At 46.3% G+C, this 18102-nt stretch overlaps 1 long non-coding RNA gene across 2 annotated transcripts in view; it reads right to left on the reverse strand.

Annotated features, from left to right (window-relative positions):
* LOC141085230 (uncharacterized) overlaps positions 1–18102 on the reverse strand; it is a 386172-nt gene that overhangs the window by 66900 nt on the left and 301170 nt on the right. The window contains exon 4 of one of the 2 annotated variants that reach the window (XR_012231235.1): positions 9027–9783. The exons of the other annotated variant lie outside the window; for it this stretch is intronic. This is a non-coding gene — a long non-coding RNA (uncharacterized lncRNA). The remainder of the gene's footprint in view (positions 1–9026; positions 9784–18102) is intronic. 2 annotated transcript variants of the gene reach the window in all.

The raw sequence follows: 18102 nt of genomic DNA on the forward strand, positions 1-18102 counted from the left end.
CTGATTCTGTAGGGAGAGCGTTAGGCAGGGAAGAAGAAAAAAAAACTGCTTCTGCTGCTAGCGATTTTGCCTGTACAACACACCAGTCACTGTGTGTGCAGTGCAAGGGGAGGCTATATTGTGGTGGATCAGCGGTGTTGGTTGTTAGGCTGCCTTCTAAGGCTTCCTGACAGCTGCATTGCTGTTTACCCACTGCTCTGCAAACTGCTTTTTTAAAAGCAATCCCAATTTTTTTTTTGTCCTGCTGAGGTACTGAGCGTGCATTTTTTCACACCATACAGCGGTGTACGCTCCTCACACAGTACCGTGTAACGGCTGTTATCACAGCCACAGTGAAGCTATCTGTGTGTCACTCTGTGAGAATAAGTCGAGGACATGTTCCGTTCTTACAGACCTGCACCTACTAGTTTTGTCTAGCTTTCAAACAGTTAAATATATTTGCTGTTTGATCACATTCAAAACTATAGAGAGACAGCGTGTGTCAGTCCGTATACTTAAAAAACACGGAGCTTGACAATTTTACGTACACCGGACAGCCGTGTACGTGCACGCTCCTCTCAGTACCGTGTAATGGCTGTTATCACGGCCACAGTGAAGCTATCTGTGTGTCACTGTGGAAGGATAAGTGGTGGACTTGTTCCGTTCTTACAGACCTACACTCTAGGGAGATTCCTATTCTACCCAATTCTACATACACCTTGTAGTTTGTGATACACTAGCCAATTTCTGCCTGTGACATAGCGCTCTGATATTCAGTGGGCCTCACACAATCCAAAAGTGTCCAGTGTCCACTAGTGTGTGCAGAAATTCAAAATCTCCCTTATCCTGTAATCACTTTTTTCACACCTGTGCCATCGAGCCTGTGACATAGCGCTCTGATATTCAGTGGGCCTCACACAATCCATAAGTGTCCAGTGTCCACAAGTGTGTGCAGAAATTCAAAATCTCTGTGATCCTGTAGTCACTTTTTTCACACCTGTGCCATCGAGCCTGTGACATAGCGCTCTGATATTCAGTGGGCCTCACACAATCCAAAAGTGTCCAGTGTCCACTAGTGTGTGCAGAAATTCAAAATCTCTGTGATCCTGTAGTCACTTTTTTCACACCTCTGCCATCGAGCCTGTGACATAGCGCTCTGATATTCAGTGGGCCTCACACAATCCAAAAGTGTCCAGTGTCCACTAGTGTGTGCAGAAATTCAAAATCTCCCTTATCCTGTAGTCACTTTTTTCACACCTGTGCCATCGAGCCTGTGACATAGCGCTCTGATATTCAGTGGGCCTCACACAATCCAAAAGTGTCCAGTGTAAAGCTAGTGTGTGCAGAAATTCAAAATCTCCCTTATCCTGTAGTCACTTTTTTCACACCTGTGCTATCGAGCCTGTGACATAGCGCTCTGATATTCAGTGGGCCTCACACAATCCATAAGTGTCCAGTGTCCACAAGTGTGTGCAGAAATTCAAAATCTCCCCTGTCCTATAGACACCTTGTACCTTGTTTTACATTACTATATAGTTTGTTGGATTTTGTCTACATTTCTACAAAAAATGAGGAAGGCTGGTGGAAGAGGCCGTGGAATTGGGCGGGGGTTGGCAGCTGGTAATGATGGTGTTGGTGGTGGATCTGATGGTAGTGGCAAGAGCAAAATAGGACCGAATGCAGGAGGTGCTGACCCTGCTTCATCGTCTGGCTACATAAGGCCTCGAACGCTTAGTTTTCTAGGAGTTGGCAAACCGCTTTTAAAGCCAGAGCATCAGGAAAAAGTTTTGTCTTACATTGCTGACTCAGCCTCCAGCTCTATCGCCTCCTCTTCTTCAGTTGTAAAAAGTAAAAGCACTGAGTCGTCATTGGAGGCTCATGTTCATGAACCACACCTTTCCTTGTGTCCTTCACCCCAACCAAGATTGAAGGATGACGCAGGCCATACTACTGATTACTCCATGGAGCTGTTTTCACATACCATGCCTGGATTATCAAGTGAAATGGTGAATTACCCAGGCCAAGATGAATCTGACATGGAGTCCACTGATGCACAGCCGCTGATAGATGATTCTGCTGGTACATTCACTCAGAGCACTACATTGTCCTCGCAGTGTACAGAGCCAGATTCTGACCCTGATGAGACTCAGGTGCCCCTTCCCGCACACTATACCACCATACACGGTGATACAGAGGAAGGTGCACATGACATTGAAGAGGAGGTGATGGATGACCCAGTTGTTGACCCAGATTGGCATCCATTGGGGGAAGAGGGTGCTGCTTCCAATAGCTCAGATGAGGAGGAGCATCCACAGCAGACATCGACATCGCAACAGCTGTTATCTGGCAGGCCCGGAGCACTCCAAAGACAGGTTCCAAACATCAAAAGAGTTGCTGGACAGCTTGTCCAGAGGGTCAAAAGATCACAGCGTGCTAGGCCGCAAAATGTCTGCCAAAGTAGGAAGAGTGCAGTGTGGCACTTTTTTGAACAAAATCCTCATGATCAGGCCAAGATTATCTGTAAGAAGTGCGCAAAGACCTTTAGCCCAGGGAAAAATCTGAAAAATTTGAATACCAGTTGCATGCTTAGACATTTAACCAGCATGCACTTGCAAGCGTGGACACAACACAAAACCTCAAGTGCCACATGTGCAACTGATCACAAAGAAGGTAGTCAGCAATGCTACATTGTTTCCCCCACTGTAAGCCCACCGGTTAGCACAGCAGCAAATGTTGAGGTGTCGTTGCAAGGCCACAGCAGTCAGGGAATCCCACTGTTATATCAACGAAATACTGAATCTAGGCCATCAGAAAGAACACCAACTCCATCACCATCATCAACCCTCTCTCAGTCCGCCCTGTCCACCTCTACTTCCACCATATGCAGCTCTCAAGTCCAGCTCACCCTCCCAGACACTTTGAGTAGGTCAAGAAAGTACTCAGTCTCTCATCCGCGTACACTGGGTTTGAACGCCCACATTGCCAAACTAATCTCGTTTGAGATGATTCCCTATCGGTTGGTGGAAAGCGCAGCTTTCCGCGAACTCATGGCCTATGCAGTACCACGCTATGACCTATCCAGTCGCCACTTCTTCTCTCGCAAAGCCATCCCAGCCCTCCACCATCATGTGAAAGACCGCATTGTCCATGCACTCAAGCAGTCAGTGAGTGGAAAGGTGCACCTCACAACTGATGCATCGTCCAGTCGGCATGGCCAGGCCCGTTACGTGTCCATCACTGCGCACTGGGTTAATGTGGTGGATGCAGGGTCCACAGGGGACAGCGGTGGTGGGACAGTGCTGCCTAGCCCACGGTATAGGAAACAGTTGGCTGTAGGCGTTCGACCCTCCTCCTCCAGAAGCGAAAGCTCGTCCACAGAGCGCAGTCGTACGAGCTCTCCATCTGCAGCTGCCACTGTTGCACACGAGGTGTCCCCCTATCGAGCAGCTAGTGGAAAGCGTCAGCAGGCTGTGTTGCAGATGATGTGTTTGGGCGACAGACACACCGCAGAGGTGCTGGCCGAGTACTTGAAGCGACAAACTGAGTCATGGCTGGGCAGTGTACATCTTGAGGCAGGCAAGGTAGTTAGTGATAACGGACGTAATTTTGTGGCAGCCATAGCCCTTTCAAAACTCAGCCACATACCTTGCTTGGCTCACACCTTGAACCCGGTGGTGCAGTGCTTCCTCAAAAATTATCCGGAGTTAACAGCCCTGCTCCAGAAGGTGCGAAGACTGTGCGCGCACATCCGCCGGTCGCCTGTACACTCCGTTCGTATGCAGAAGCTGCAGCGATTGCTCCACCTTCCCAACCACCGCCTCATTAATGACATTGCAACAAGGTGGAACTCCACCCTGCACATGGTGGAGTGGCTGTGCGAGCAGAGGCAGGCCATAATGCATTTGTGGGAGGATACACGGCCAGGCACTTTGAGAGCAGACATGGAGTTGACAGGTGTGCAGTGGTCGAAGCTGAAAGACCTCTGTAAAGTCCTTCAGTGTTTTGAGGAATGCACACGGCTGGTAAGCGCAGACGACGCCATCCTAAGCATGAGCATCCCACTTATGCGTCTGCTCATGCAAAGTTTGACGCACCTTAAGGAGCAGGCGTCTGCAGCCAATGTTGATGAGGAGGAAGAGGAGGAGGGAATCCTTGATGACATTCAGCCATTGTCTGCTCAGGGACCTCTCCTGGACGAGGTGGAGGAAGAAGAGGAGGAGGAGGATGATGATGGGGATGATTACTTAGGGGAGGAGGATGCATCTCGTGGGGCAAGTGAAAATGTTGGCGTGGCAAGGTCTGGTACAGGGTTTGTGCGTGACTGGAGGGATGTGGATTTGCCAGAAAGTGCTCCTCCAACCAGCACTCGCAGTGCATCATTGACACCGGGAACATTGGCCCACATGTCAGATTATGCCTTTCAGATCCTAAAAAGGACCCCCACATTGCCAAAATGATGAACGATGACGACTACTGGTTGGCCAGCATCCTGGATCCACGCTATAAAGGCAAATTACAAAACATCATGCCACAGGAAAACCTTGACCTAATATTGGCTAATAAACAAGCAACTCTGGTAAATCGGTTGCTTGAGGCATTCCCAGCACACAGCAGCGGTGATTGTTCTCACACGAGCCGTACGGGCCGGGGGCAGCTTGGCAGAGGTGTTCATGATGTACACAGCAGAAGTGGCGTTGGAGACAGGGGTTTCATGACAATGTTGTGGACTGATTTTTCAAGTACCGCTCACACAACTGGTAATACTGCATCGATGGAAAGTCACAGGAGACAGCAGTTGTCAACTATGGTTACAAACTACTTTTCCTCCCATATCGATGTTCTCCCACACAGGTCATTCCCCTTTGACTATTGGGCCGCTAAACTGGACACCTGGCCTGAATTGGCACAATATGCCTTACAGGAGCTCGCTTGCCCAGCTGCAAGTGTGCTATCGGAAAGAGTCTTCAGTGCAGCTGGATCAATCCTGACAGAAAAAAGGACCCGTCTGTCAACCCAAAATGTGGATGATCTAACCTTCATTAAAATGAACCATGCATGGGTTTCCAAGGATTTTGTCCCACCTTCCCCTGATGACACATAGGGTGACAGAAAAATGGCTTGCTTTGGTCCACCTCTTCCTGGGACTTGACCTATTTCGCCTTTTGCATCAGCTGAATGTCCAACATCAACATATGCCACTTTCTAAAACTCCCTAACTGTGCTGCCTCCCCCCCCATGGCCGGGGTCACCACCTAGCGCACGACACCGTGCGAGTGCCGTTGCCCTGGACAGGTGGATAGGCCGACTCTTGGGCGCGGGCACTGGCACAGGGTCCCTCATAGTGCAATCAAGTGTCTCTGACGGTGGTGGTGCACACCCGCCGTCAGACACACCGCCGTACTATGAGGGGCCCAGTGCCAGTACCGACGCCCACGAGTGGGCCCCCCTTGCTTGGGCAGGGCCCCAGCATTTGCAATCTTTACCTCTCCCTCCTCCTCCGCTGTGTAGTCTGGGCCATCAAATCCATACTGTGCCTGACACCGTCTGAGCCTGCCTCCTGATGTATAGACATATATTTTGAATGTGTACGCTATCCATACATGTTATCCGGGGATACGGAACCCTTTCTCACCTTTGTGCTATCACGTGAAATCCATACTGGGCCTAACACCGTCTGAGCCTGCCTCCTGATGTGTAGACATATATTTTGAATGTGTACGCTATCCATACATGTTATCCGGGGATACGGTACCCTTTCTCACCTTTGTGCAATCACGTGCAATCCATACTGGGCCTAACACCGTCTGAGCCTGCCTCCTGATCTATAGACCTATATTTTGAATGTGTACGCTATCCATACATGTTATCCGGGGATACGGTACCCTTTCTCACCTTTGAGCAATCACGTGCAAGCCATACTAGGCCTAACACCGTCTGAGCCTGCCTCCTGATGTATAGACTAATATTTTGAATGTGTACGCTATCCATACATGTTATCCGGGGATACGGTACCCTGTCTCACCTTTGTGCAATCACGTGTAATCCATACTGGGCGTGAGAACGGCTGGCGAGCTGTTAAGCAAGCTACAGCACCTGTGGTTTGCACACGTAAGTTTTTCATTTTTTCAGGAATGACGGTTAGGCCTAATTCCGGAACTGCGGTTGACCTGCACTTACTGGGAAATCATCGTTCGCGGGTAATAATTGTAATCAGTGATCCCCATCACTAATGTTGTTCAGCGGGTTATCTGCACCTGTAAGCGACAAACGCTGGCCTTTTCAGTGTAGCGCACATGCAGCCACGGACATGTAAGGGCATGACACACCAGTTATTGGCCAATCTCATGTGCCAGAGCCTCACGTGTCCCTCTAGTAAGCCGGACTCGGACCACGGGGCATGACGGAGTCTCGTTCGTTAACGGAATTAAGCTTGCAATGTGTGCATCTTTTCTGTAGCTGGCATGGTTGAGGTTTCCCAGGTGGAGTCGAATTTAACCGTAGGCTCCACTCCTGGTGGTGCCCTTCTGGACATTCCTTTAAGGTTCAGCTTTGCAACCATACTGCCCACGTAAAACAAACACTTTGCCTTCATGAACGCTGTTTGGAGGGTCATGACTCGTGGGAATAACGCCGCCCAATCAGTTAACCTGCTAGAGAGATCGTTCGTTGCTCCCAAGCATGACATCACACTCCCTAGGAAGATGGTAATGCCACTGTGGCGACCGTACTCCTGGGGGCGACATAAGTGCACTGATGCCCAGCCACTGCTCGATGAATCTGCTGGTACATTGACCCAGACCACTACATTCCCCTCGCACGCTACACGGCCTGAATCTGACCCTGATGAAACTCAGGTTACCCTTCCCATATACAGTTCCATCTTACACGGTGACAAAGAGGAAGCTGCAGATGAAAGTGCAGGTTCGGCCCACCTGCCATCAGACACACCACCGTACTATCAGGGGCCCTGTGCCAGTGCCGTCGCCAACGAGTGGGCCCCCCCTGCTTGCTCAGGATCACAGCACTTGCAAGGTTGAAATACTGTGCAGTGAGATGGAAGATGGGGACGACGAGGAGTCCAGACTAGTACAGGGATTCCCTAGCGAGGAGACTTATTTGATTGTTTTCAATGTTGGGACAGCAATTTTTGGGGAGCACTATACTTTGGAGAATGATAGATGGGGCCCACCATACACTGGAACATTCCAAAGGTGGACATCAGACACTGGAGCAGCATTTACAGGGCCCATTATACACTAGAGCATTAGAAATGGGGCCCATTATGTTTGGAGCATTATTTGGGCCCATAAGACAGTGGAGCTTCATCCATGGGGACCAACATATACTGTAGCATTATGTGGAGCCCATCATATACTGTTTCAAACATTATATGGGACCAATGATTCTGTATGGAGAAACAGATGGGCCTCGTCATGAGATGTAAAAAGTGAAGTATTTTTCATTGTACTATACCGCTATTTCTCTGCCGTATCGGAGCATGATGAGTTGTGGTATGTGTTAAAGGGGCGCTCTTTGGCCCAGGGCACATGAAAACCTGGAGCCAGCCCTCCCCCCCCACAACTGTAGCCAAATAACCCCCATTTTTCAGTGTGTAACTTGTATTATGAAGTTAATTAAGGTTGACAAGCTTAAGTAAGAAGAATTGATGCTTTTGGCATTCAAATGGGCACTGTAGGTGTGTTTCCTGTCCTCCTCTCACTGCCGACTTTTATTCCCCATTGACTTACATTGGGTTTCGGGACGACCCCGACTTTTCCCTATAATCGGCCGATCTTGCTCGACCCGACTTTTGGAAAAGTCGGGTTTCACGAAACGAAACTCGACCCTAAAAAAACAGTCGCTCAACTCTACTCGTAATGTATATGTAATGGACAAAAGGATTTATCACAACGTGAGGATATTGTGTAGCGAGTGACACAGGTCTAACTTCCCGGCCAGCTCGCCAACACTGATTTTTATTTCTGTTCCTTATTTTTTTACACTTTTTCCTATTTACACTTTTTATTACTGCAAATGCTTCCTGACGCAAGCCGACTCCAGAAAATATCACTTCCTGTCCAATCAATCCATCAAAGCAAAATAGTCCCCAAGCCAAAAGTGTCCAGTTTTTGCTCTTAGTATATTTACATTGCTTCCAAGTATTTCATTTTTTTTTTTTTTTTTATTAAATCCGCCATACGGTTCCTGAGTTATGGGCCTTTTTATCCAGTGCTAATATCCATGCTCTGTATGAAGGGGGCGTGGCTCATGGGATTCTCTAGGGGCGTGTCTTCAGGCTGCTTTGCTCTTTGACACTGAGCCACGCCTCCTTGGAAACAACCATAAAAAATTAGCACCAAATATAAAGGCCCGTATCTCTTGAACCGTACAGCGGATTTACAAAAAACAAAGATGAGAATAATCAGACAATCACTAGGAATAAAATAAGAGCAAAAACTAACCCCATTTCACCTGGTGATCAGACCCCTTTAAATTCTCAGAAATTACTTTTGAAGTCCAGAATCATTCCTTGGCGGTATAAATATTAATCATTAACACCTTATTTTATTTTTAGGCGCAAAGGAGGCGGTAAAGGGACAACTTTCAAAGAATGGTTATGTACTTTTATTCACTAAGTAACTTAAAGTGGTCTGTCTGCACGTCATGCCCCAATAAAAATAATTATGTTATACCTTTTTTTTCTGGAAATCCAATGTGCCAGTCATAAGAAACTTAGCATGAATCTTTATGCAAATCAGGCTGGAAGTGCACTGGAGGTGTGTCACTGCACTAGGAAAAATAAGTCCAGTGCACTTCTAGCCTAATTTGCATATGGCTTCTACACTATAATTCCCATGATTGGCACATTGGCTCTCTACATAAAATTTGTCATTTTGGGGAATACGTGTCTCATACCACTTTTTCCATATGTAAAAATGGAAGTGTAGAAACCGCCCTGCCTCCATAATTACTATGCAAGCCTCCATGATTCACACTGCAGCTCTGATCCATTGGGACACAGCTATTATTTCATGACTTCAACTTACCTGCATTGTCTGTTGGAGTCTGAGTTAGTCAGAAATCCATTTTATAGTTTATCACAGACCCTGGGTAGTCATCCAGTCATTATGTCGCAGCTCTGATTCATTAGGTCAAAGCAATGGTTTTCAATTCCAATTTGGCTTCATGATCTTTCTTCTCGGGGGCCAGGGTTTGTTTTTTTCCCATAATTTACTAATAATCGCTTTTCGAGTTCTGGTTCCCCTTAAACTTGTGTCATTTTGTTGCAGCCTTTTCTTGTTTCTATTTCAATGACAATGGCTCTGACTTGTCTGATCAGACTCTGGTGATCAGGATGGAAGGGGAAAGCAACTGCGTCCTCAACAAAACAAGCATCCACATGCCCTGCGGGGGCAATGCCACGGCCACCAGAGTCAACAACACTGACATCCTGCTGAAGGCAAACAGCAATCTGGTTGTCAACTTCATGGAGTATGGGAGAGTCAATGAGACCGGAAAGTTCGTTGAGCCGATAGCTGCAGGTGGGAACTAATACATAATGAGATTTAATAATTTCCACCCTGGTGACATTTGTGATTTGGATCAGCAGAGCTCTAGCACCTGGCGTCGGGTGTGCCTGATTGGTAACTTTTTGTTTAATTTGTGGTTCTGTTTTTCAGATTGTCCGTATTCTCCAGACCTTCTGGAAGCGGAGAAAAATCTAGATGGCCGTCCTCTACAACCCTATATAATTGTTGCAGCTGTGGTCCTAATGAGTATCATCCTCTGCCTCATCGCCTTCAGCTACAAAAAGTATGAGAAAAAAAGGAGATCACAGTGAGTATCACATGAAACCTTGTATCCAAATTCATAGTTATTAATTTGAAGATCATCCAGTATAAAGGTGCGAGTTCCCGTACCCCGGGTGGCATACTATGGAGCTGCATAGGAAGTGCTGTTCTTCACCCCTGTTCACAGGCTCTGTACACTCCCTTGTAGACTCCACGTCTTGCCCGTAGATGATTTATCCTGCCCCAAATCTGTCTCTTTACTGACATATAGATATTATGCGTTCCCTACCCACGAGCACCATGTCCTTCTGCACCGACCTGCAGGTTCCATCTTCTAACCTCCACAGACTGTGCTCTCAGCTAGAAGCTCTGCACCCTGCACAATGGCTTTGTGAAAGCTTTGGAGACTCCATGCACTTCCCAAGGGCTCCATGCCCTGGCTTCTAGGATCTATGCTCTGTCCTAAAGGATCTGTACCCTGTCCAAAGGCTCTGTGCACTTTATACTAGCTTCATGCCCTGCCCTATAGGCTCTGTGCACTCCTCACAAGCTTCATGCCCTGCCCTATAGGCTCTGTGCACTTCCCACAAGCTTCATGCCCTGTCCTATAGGCTCTGTGCACTTCCCACAAGCTTCATGCCCTCCCCTATAGGCTCTGTGTACTTCCCACAAGATTCATGTCCTATCCTATAGGCTCTGTGTACTTCCCACAAGCTTCATGTCCTTCCCTATAGGCTCTGTGCACTTCCCTCAAGCTTCATGCCCTGTACGATAGGCTCTGTGCACTTCCCACAAGCTTCATGCCCTCCCCTATAGGCTCTGTGTCCTTCCCACAAGCTTCACACCCTATCCTATAGCCGCTGTGTACTTCCCACAAGCTTCATGTCCTGCCCTATAGGCTCTGTGCACTTCCCACAAGCTTCATGCCCTCTCTTATAGGCTCTCTGTACTTCCCACAAGCTTCACGCCCTATCCTATAGGTTCTGTGCTCTTCCCACAAGCTTCATACCCTGCCTTATAGGCTCTGTTCACTTCCCACAAGCTTCATGCCCTACCCTATAGGCTCTGTGCTCTCCTAAGCTCTGTGTAGGTGTGCAGGAGCATTAAACTGAGCTGTAAGTTTTGGATAAACAGAGTAAGTGGTGAACCTGGATTATATTTTTAATTGCTCATTAATTATTCTCATCTTTTATTCATAGAGGAAAATGCTATGGATATTCAGCCACTTTCACCAAATGCTCCAATAAAGAAGACACAGAGAATGGTCAAGACAAGAATGGGACAGGACAAGCAGGGCCCCAGGGAGTTAAGGTTGATCCCCTCCTCCCCCATATAGCTGTTGTGTGATTTCACATGTCACATGACAATTGGGGTGTCATGTGATAGGACAATAATTGTAGCTGTGCTGTTTTACCCCTCTCAGGAATTGCCCCATGTAAGTATAAGGGGGTGAGATTTGATGTCTTTCTTGCTTCCCTGTTGGCTAGTAAGAGGGGCTGTTGGGTAGTAAGAGGAAAGTTGGTTAGGAAGTTAGGTCAGAGAGGGCCAGGGTGCTCTAGCCTCCACATAGGCTATAGGCCTGGACAGCTTGGCAGTCCTGTAACATTTAAGTGCTGCTTCTCACTTTACCCACAGCCACTGTGTCTCATAGCAGTGGGCCAGTGTAGGAAAGGAAGAATGTGGTGACTTATCACCTGGGCAGATGTTTTTAGGGCAGGAATAGGTTGGACAGCTGAGATGAAGGAGGTTGGAGCTTTGACGAGTTCAGTAGAGACGGGCCAGATGCTTTACCAGAGGCAACCAAACCTGGTGACTGATGATAGTAGGCGGTGATCCCGGATGGGGCGGGCAGGGAGCCGGATCGGGGCGGGGCTTACCGACGCAGTGCTCAGCGTTGCTTTAACGCTAATGTGAAACCAGCCTTACATATCACCGCTTCCAGGCTGAGTTAAAGCATCTCCTGTACCTATGGGCAAAGTGCAGCCTGCAGGCCGTATGTGGCCCTTTGCCTACTCCTGTGTGGCCTGCCCACTCATTTGTACTTTAATATTTTATAAATATTTTGTTCTCTTATTCAATAAAGATTATTTATGTTAATACATCATTAATAGGGTTTTCTATGAACTTATACAGCAGGTAGCAGACATTTATCTACAAGGACATTTCTTCCACAAAGAGCGATATCTTCATACACATTTTCTCCTTCCCTGGAATCACTTTCTTCCTTCGTTACTTTCTCTACTCTTTGCACAGCTGTAGGGAAGGTGGACTGACGGGTGGACCTGTCTGCAGTGGGAAGGCAGAGGTGTAGCGTATTGAAGGTGGACTGTTATAGTGAAAGATGGGAAACAGCTGGAGATAAAGGGGAAGAGTGTAATATTGGAGTTTGACCATTAGAGGGCAGTGGAGAGTGTGAGGATGGGACTGAACAACTGCCATTGGCTAAAGAAACTGTCAAGTCATGGGGGGCGGGGTTACCAGAATGTGACGGATAAAAGGCTGAGAGAAGATTCTGGAAAGGTCAGTCAGTGAGAGGAGTGCAGGAGACAGGAAGGTCTGCTGAGGAGAGAGGACAGAAAAGAAGCTCCGGAGGGGAATGACAGTGGAAATAGGTCACAGGGGGTGGCCCTGACAGGAGGGGCCACAAACAGAGACAGACTGGGGTACCATAAAACAAACGGACTAGGACTAGTAAAACACTGTGGTGGTAGGCCTAGGGCAGCCACAGTGGAAGAGCCGCGAGGGACGTTAATTAGCTAAAGGAAGAAAGTGAAGGTACCCGGGCCTGTGTGCAGAGTCGAGCAGCTGCTGTGTGAAGCTGCAGAATTTGTCGCGCAGCTGCTGTGTGGAGCTGCGGGTCGTGGAAAGTACGATCAATAAAGAAGACCTGTTGGACACGATCCTGTCTTGAGTCTGTCTGCGGCCAGTAGCGGACCACCCCCCTGTCGGTCACCCTACCTACACAGCCACGCACATTACTTTGTAACCTTCCCATTTACTCAATAACGTCACTACCGTCCAATAACCGAGAGTCGTCAACTCCAACTCCAAGTCCTTTTCTCCGTAGGAAATTTTCTGTGCCAATATGGTGGCTACTCAGCTTTCTTTCCTACTGACGCCTGATGCGAAAGTCTGATGTGTTGGGGTAGAGAGTTCCAGAGTATGGGGGGGAAGCACTACAAACATTTTCTACGGTAAACACTAGTCTATTGCACTTGCTGGGTCAGTCATCTCCTCCGATGCCTTCACTCTCAAGTCACTTTCTACTACCTACCTCGTAATATGGGACTTGCACTCCCCATCTTTTCTTTTTCCTTTTTCTCCACCTCTTAGTTTTCTTGTATTTTTCAGATGTCAGAAACACACTAAATGGTCAGGAATGAGCATTTCCTCTGCATTTACATCAATACGGTCTTTCCTTTTCATGGGTTTAATCATGATCCTATTTCGACAAGCAGATTCCTTTTCCTTTTTCAGGATTTCCATGATTAGATACTGATGTAGTGGCATTTAGCTCTACTCCCTAGTTGTTCTAATAATGAAATCAATCTTTCTGATCTAGTTCGATCTCCCTCTGGTATTGTTCTCCTTAGATACTTTTCTTATTTTTATACATATGGACAGGCCCGCAGCGCACAGCACATTAGTGAATGATTGGGCCCGATAAGCAGTAGCACAAGAGGCGGGGCCGCTGGTCATCAGGCCAAATACTGCAGTAAGGGCAGTAATGCCCTGATGGTGGCCCTGTACAATGATATGCTGGGTGTAATATTGTAGATATCAACAAAGAACCATATCTCAACTATTAGGTGAAAATTAGGGACCAAAAGAGTTTTAGCAAAAAAAGGTAAATTTTATTACATAATAATTAAAAACAGCAACAGAGCATCAATGCTAAAGCAGGCAGTGATAGACATAAATAATTGATGACATCTAGAGTAAAAAAATCCAAGTGGATAGAATAATCATAGAGAGCATTACTCCCTCAAAGTACTCAATAATAAGTCACATCCATATAGTATAAATATAATCTAGAGTGCCTCATTCATCGATCTGCCATATTTATGTAGTAGAGAAATATGGCAGATCGATGAATGAGGCACTCTAGATTATATTTATACTATATGGATGTGACTTATTATTGAGTACTTTGAGGGAGTAATGCTCTCTATGATTATTCTATCCACTTGGATTTTTTTACTCTAGATGTCATCAATTATTTATGTCTATCACTGCCTGCTTTAGCATTGATGCTCTGTTGCTGTTTTTAATTATTATGTAATAAAATTTACCTTTTTTTGCTAAAACTCTTTTGGTCCCTAATTTTCACCTAATAGTTGAGATATGGATCTTTGTTGATATATACTGCTTTCTGAGTTGTGCTATCACTTGTTTCCCATTAACAGGGGATTTTTTTGGTACTTAGTGTAATATTGTAGGTAGTGATGGCAGCGTGGATTCAGGACTGCAGGAATTAAGTACAGTCATTGATAGACCATTATTTTTAATCTTCAAAGATTCCATAATAACAGGGTCTGTACCACAGAACTGGCATATAGCAAATGTGGTGCCAATATTCAAAAAGGGGACAAAAATTGAACTTGGAAATTATAGGCCAGTAACCTTAACCTCGACTGTCGGTAAAGGGTGTGTGCACACGCTGCGAATTGTTCAGTGTGGATTTGTCAAAAACCGCAGGTCAAAAGACCTGTGGTTTATCTGCAGTTTTTCTGCGGTTTAGCACCTGCCATAGAGCAGGTGCCAAACCGCAGCAGAATCCGCACAAAGAATTGACGTGCTGCAGTTTTGAAACCGCAGCAAATCCGCGTGGAAAAATCCGCACTGTCTGCACAACGGTTTTCATTTTTCATTGATTTTAATGGTACTGTACACCGCTGCAGAAACTGCAAAACCGCTGCGGATCTGCAGCAGAATCCGCAGCGTGTGCACACACCCTAAGAGATACTATACTGGAGAATCTGAAGAAGAATAACCTCATGACCCAATATCAACATGGTTTTACGAGGGACCGTTCCTGTCAGACTAATCTGATTTTATGAAGCGGTAAGTTCCGGACTGGACCAAGGGAATGTAGTGGACGTGGTGTACATGGACTTTTCAAAAGCTTTGGCTCCGATGCCACACAAAAGGTTGATACATAAAATGAGAGCAATGGGGATAGAGGAAAATAGGCGTAGGTGGGTTAAGAGCTGGCTCACGGATAGGAAACAAATGGTGGTTATTAATGGAGCACACTAGGACTGGGTCACGGTTAGCAGTGGGGTACCACAGGGGTCAGTATTGGACCCGCTTCTTTTTAACATATTTATTAATGACCTTGTAGGGGGCATAGAGAGTATAATTTCAATATTTGCAGATGACACTAAACTCTGCAGGGTAATCAATACAGAGGAGGACAATTTTATATTACAGGAAGATTTATGTAAACTAGAAGCTTGGGCTGATAAATGGCAAATGTGCTTTAATGGGAATAAATGTAAGGTCATGCACTTGGGTAGAACGAACAAGATGTATAATTATATGCTTAATTGTAAAACACTGAGCAAAACTGTCACTGAAAAAGACCTGGGTGTATGGGTGGACGACAAACTCACATTTAGTGGCCAGTGTCAAGCAGCTGCTGCAAAGGCAAATAAAATAGTGGGATGCATTAAAAGAGGCATAGATGCTCAGGAGGAGAACATAATTTTACCTCTATACAAGTCACTAGTGCGACCACACTTAGAATACTGTGTACAGTTCTGGTCTCCGGTGTATAAGAAAGACATAGCTGAACTGGAGCGGGTGCAGAGAAGAGCGACCAAGGTTATTAGGGAACTAGGGCGTCTGCAATACCAAGACAGGTTATTACACTTGGGGTTATTTAGTTTGGAAAATCGAAGACTTAGTGTTGATCTTATTACAATGTATAAATATATGCGGGGACAATACAAAGACCTTTCTAATGATCTTTTTACTCTTAAAGGGAAAGTGCCATCCAAAAAAATTTTTTTCAGCAATTGAAAAAATGTAAAGAATTAATGTTTACATTTTCTTAAAAAATATTATCATTTGTTTTTAATTTTGCAAAATATGAAAAATAATTTTAAAAAGTTTGGCATTTCCACTTGTTAACACTAGGGGCAGCAGCTACTGAAATCTGGCACAAAAACCTATGACATCTAGGAACACAGTGATCAGCCATTTTGATGGGACCTGCAAAGTTACTGACTGTCTTTGCATGTAAAGTCTGGATCAGAACAGGTCATCAATCAGCCGAAATGTTTCCTGGATTTCTGTGGAGCAGACAAGCAGACGGTCCATCCATGTGTATAAAACACAGCGCTCCATGTACAGTCGCTGGCACCGAACAGGGCGCCCCCCATAGACCAGCACACTGCTCTCCTGAAATACTCTGTGCTGCTGTCACTCTGCTCCTTCCACCATATATCAGGTCCCTGTCGCCTCGCTTTCACACATTGCCAGGACAGGATCTGAGAGGAATGGGGTCTTCGGGCACTGAGGATGGCAAATAGAAAAAATAAAGACGTGCACTCGTGCTGTAGGAGGAGGTGCTGACTGAACGTGGATATACCACAGGTAAAAGTCAACGGGTAGACAGTCGCACTCAAAATTAAATGTCACTTGCATCAGAGTCATTAAAGGAATTATTATGATTTTTATTAATTTTTTTTCAATAAATCAAGAAAAGTGAAAAAACACCGCAAACAGAAATCAGATTCCAAACATGGCCGCTCTCTTGCCACAGCCCTTACTTTGGGACTCTGAAAAATTGTCCTCTTTCCATATACCTTGACACTCCTATTGAGTATGGTTTGAGAAAGACCTAGGTATAGGTCGAAACGTAACCGTGTAATACTCATGTTTGGAATCTGATCTCTGTTTGCGGTGTTTTTTCACTTTTCTTGATTTATTGAAAAAAAATTAATAGAAATCATAATAATTCCTTTAATGACTCTGATGCAAGTGACATTCAATTTTGAGTGCGACTGTCTACCCGTTGACTGAGGATGGCAGGCAGGAAGGATTCTGGGAGCAGGGCACAGAGGGAGATATATGGGGAGGAGCAGGGTGACAGCAGCACAGAGTATTTCAGGAGAGCAGTGTGCTGGTCTATGGGGGGCACAGAGGGAGATATATGGGGGAGGAGCAGGATGACAGCAGCACAGAGTATTTCAGGAGAGCAGTGTGCTGGTCTCTGGGGGGCACAGAGGGAGATAAATGGTGGAGGAGCAGGGTGACAGCAGCACAGAAATCCAGGAAACATCTCTGCTGATTGATGGCCTGTTCTGATCCAGACTTTGCATGTAAAGACCCCATTCCCCTCCTCAGATCCTGTCCTGGCGATGTGTGAAAGCGAGGCGACAGGCGCAGTCCGGGGTGACGCTGGGAAGCAGGCTGGGGGGAAATGGAGCCATACAGTAACGATAAAAATGAGACCCCTCTCTTCAGCTGCCTCACCAGCCCTCCCCTGACTGCACCTAACTATTACCCCTGACCCGTGTGCAGGTGCTCAGCCAGAACCACCCTAGAATGCTTTTAGCAGATAATACTGCCATAGTGTTCTCACATAATACCGCCATATACTTCACACATAATGCCGCTATATAGTTCATACCACCATGTAGATCACACATAAAACCAGCAGGGTGACAGCAGCACAGAGTATTTCAGGAGAGCAGTATCACACGGGATAGGATTAGATACACGGCTCAGCAGACAGTATCACACGAGAGGATTAGATACACAGCTCTGCAGTCAGTATCACACGGGAGGATTAGATACACGGCTCAGCAGACAGTATCACACGAGAGGATTAGATACACAGCTCTGCAGTCAGTATCACACAGGGGAGGATTAGATACACGGCTCAGCAGTCAGTTTCACACAGGATAGGATTAGATACACGGCTCAGCAGTCAGTATCACACAGGATAGGATTAGATACACAGCTCAGCAGTCAGTATCACACAGGAGAGGATTAGATACACGGCTCAGCAGTCAGTATCACACAGGGGAGGATTAGATACACGGCTCAGCAGTCAGTATCACACAGGATAGGATTAGACACACGGCTCAGCAGTCAGTATCACACAGGAGAGGATTAGATACACGGCTTAGCAGTCAGTATCACACAGGGGAGGATTAGATACACAGCTCAGCAGTCAGTATCACACAGGATAGGATTAGACACTCGGCTCAGCAGTCAGTATCACACAGGATAGGATTAGATACACAGCTCAGCAGTCAGTATCACACAGGAGAGGATTAGATACACGGCTCAGCAGTCAGTATCACACAGGATAGGATTA

Source organism: Dendrobates tinctorius, unplaced genomic scaffold (assembly GCF_039654945.1).
Source record: "Dendrobates tinctorius isolate UK_male_01 unplaced genomic scaffold, ASM3965494v1 ptg000028l, whole genome shotgun sequence".
Classification (NCBI taxonomy): Eukaryota; Metazoa; Chordata; class Amphibia; order Anura; family Dendrobatidae; genus Dendrobates; species Dendrobates tinctorius.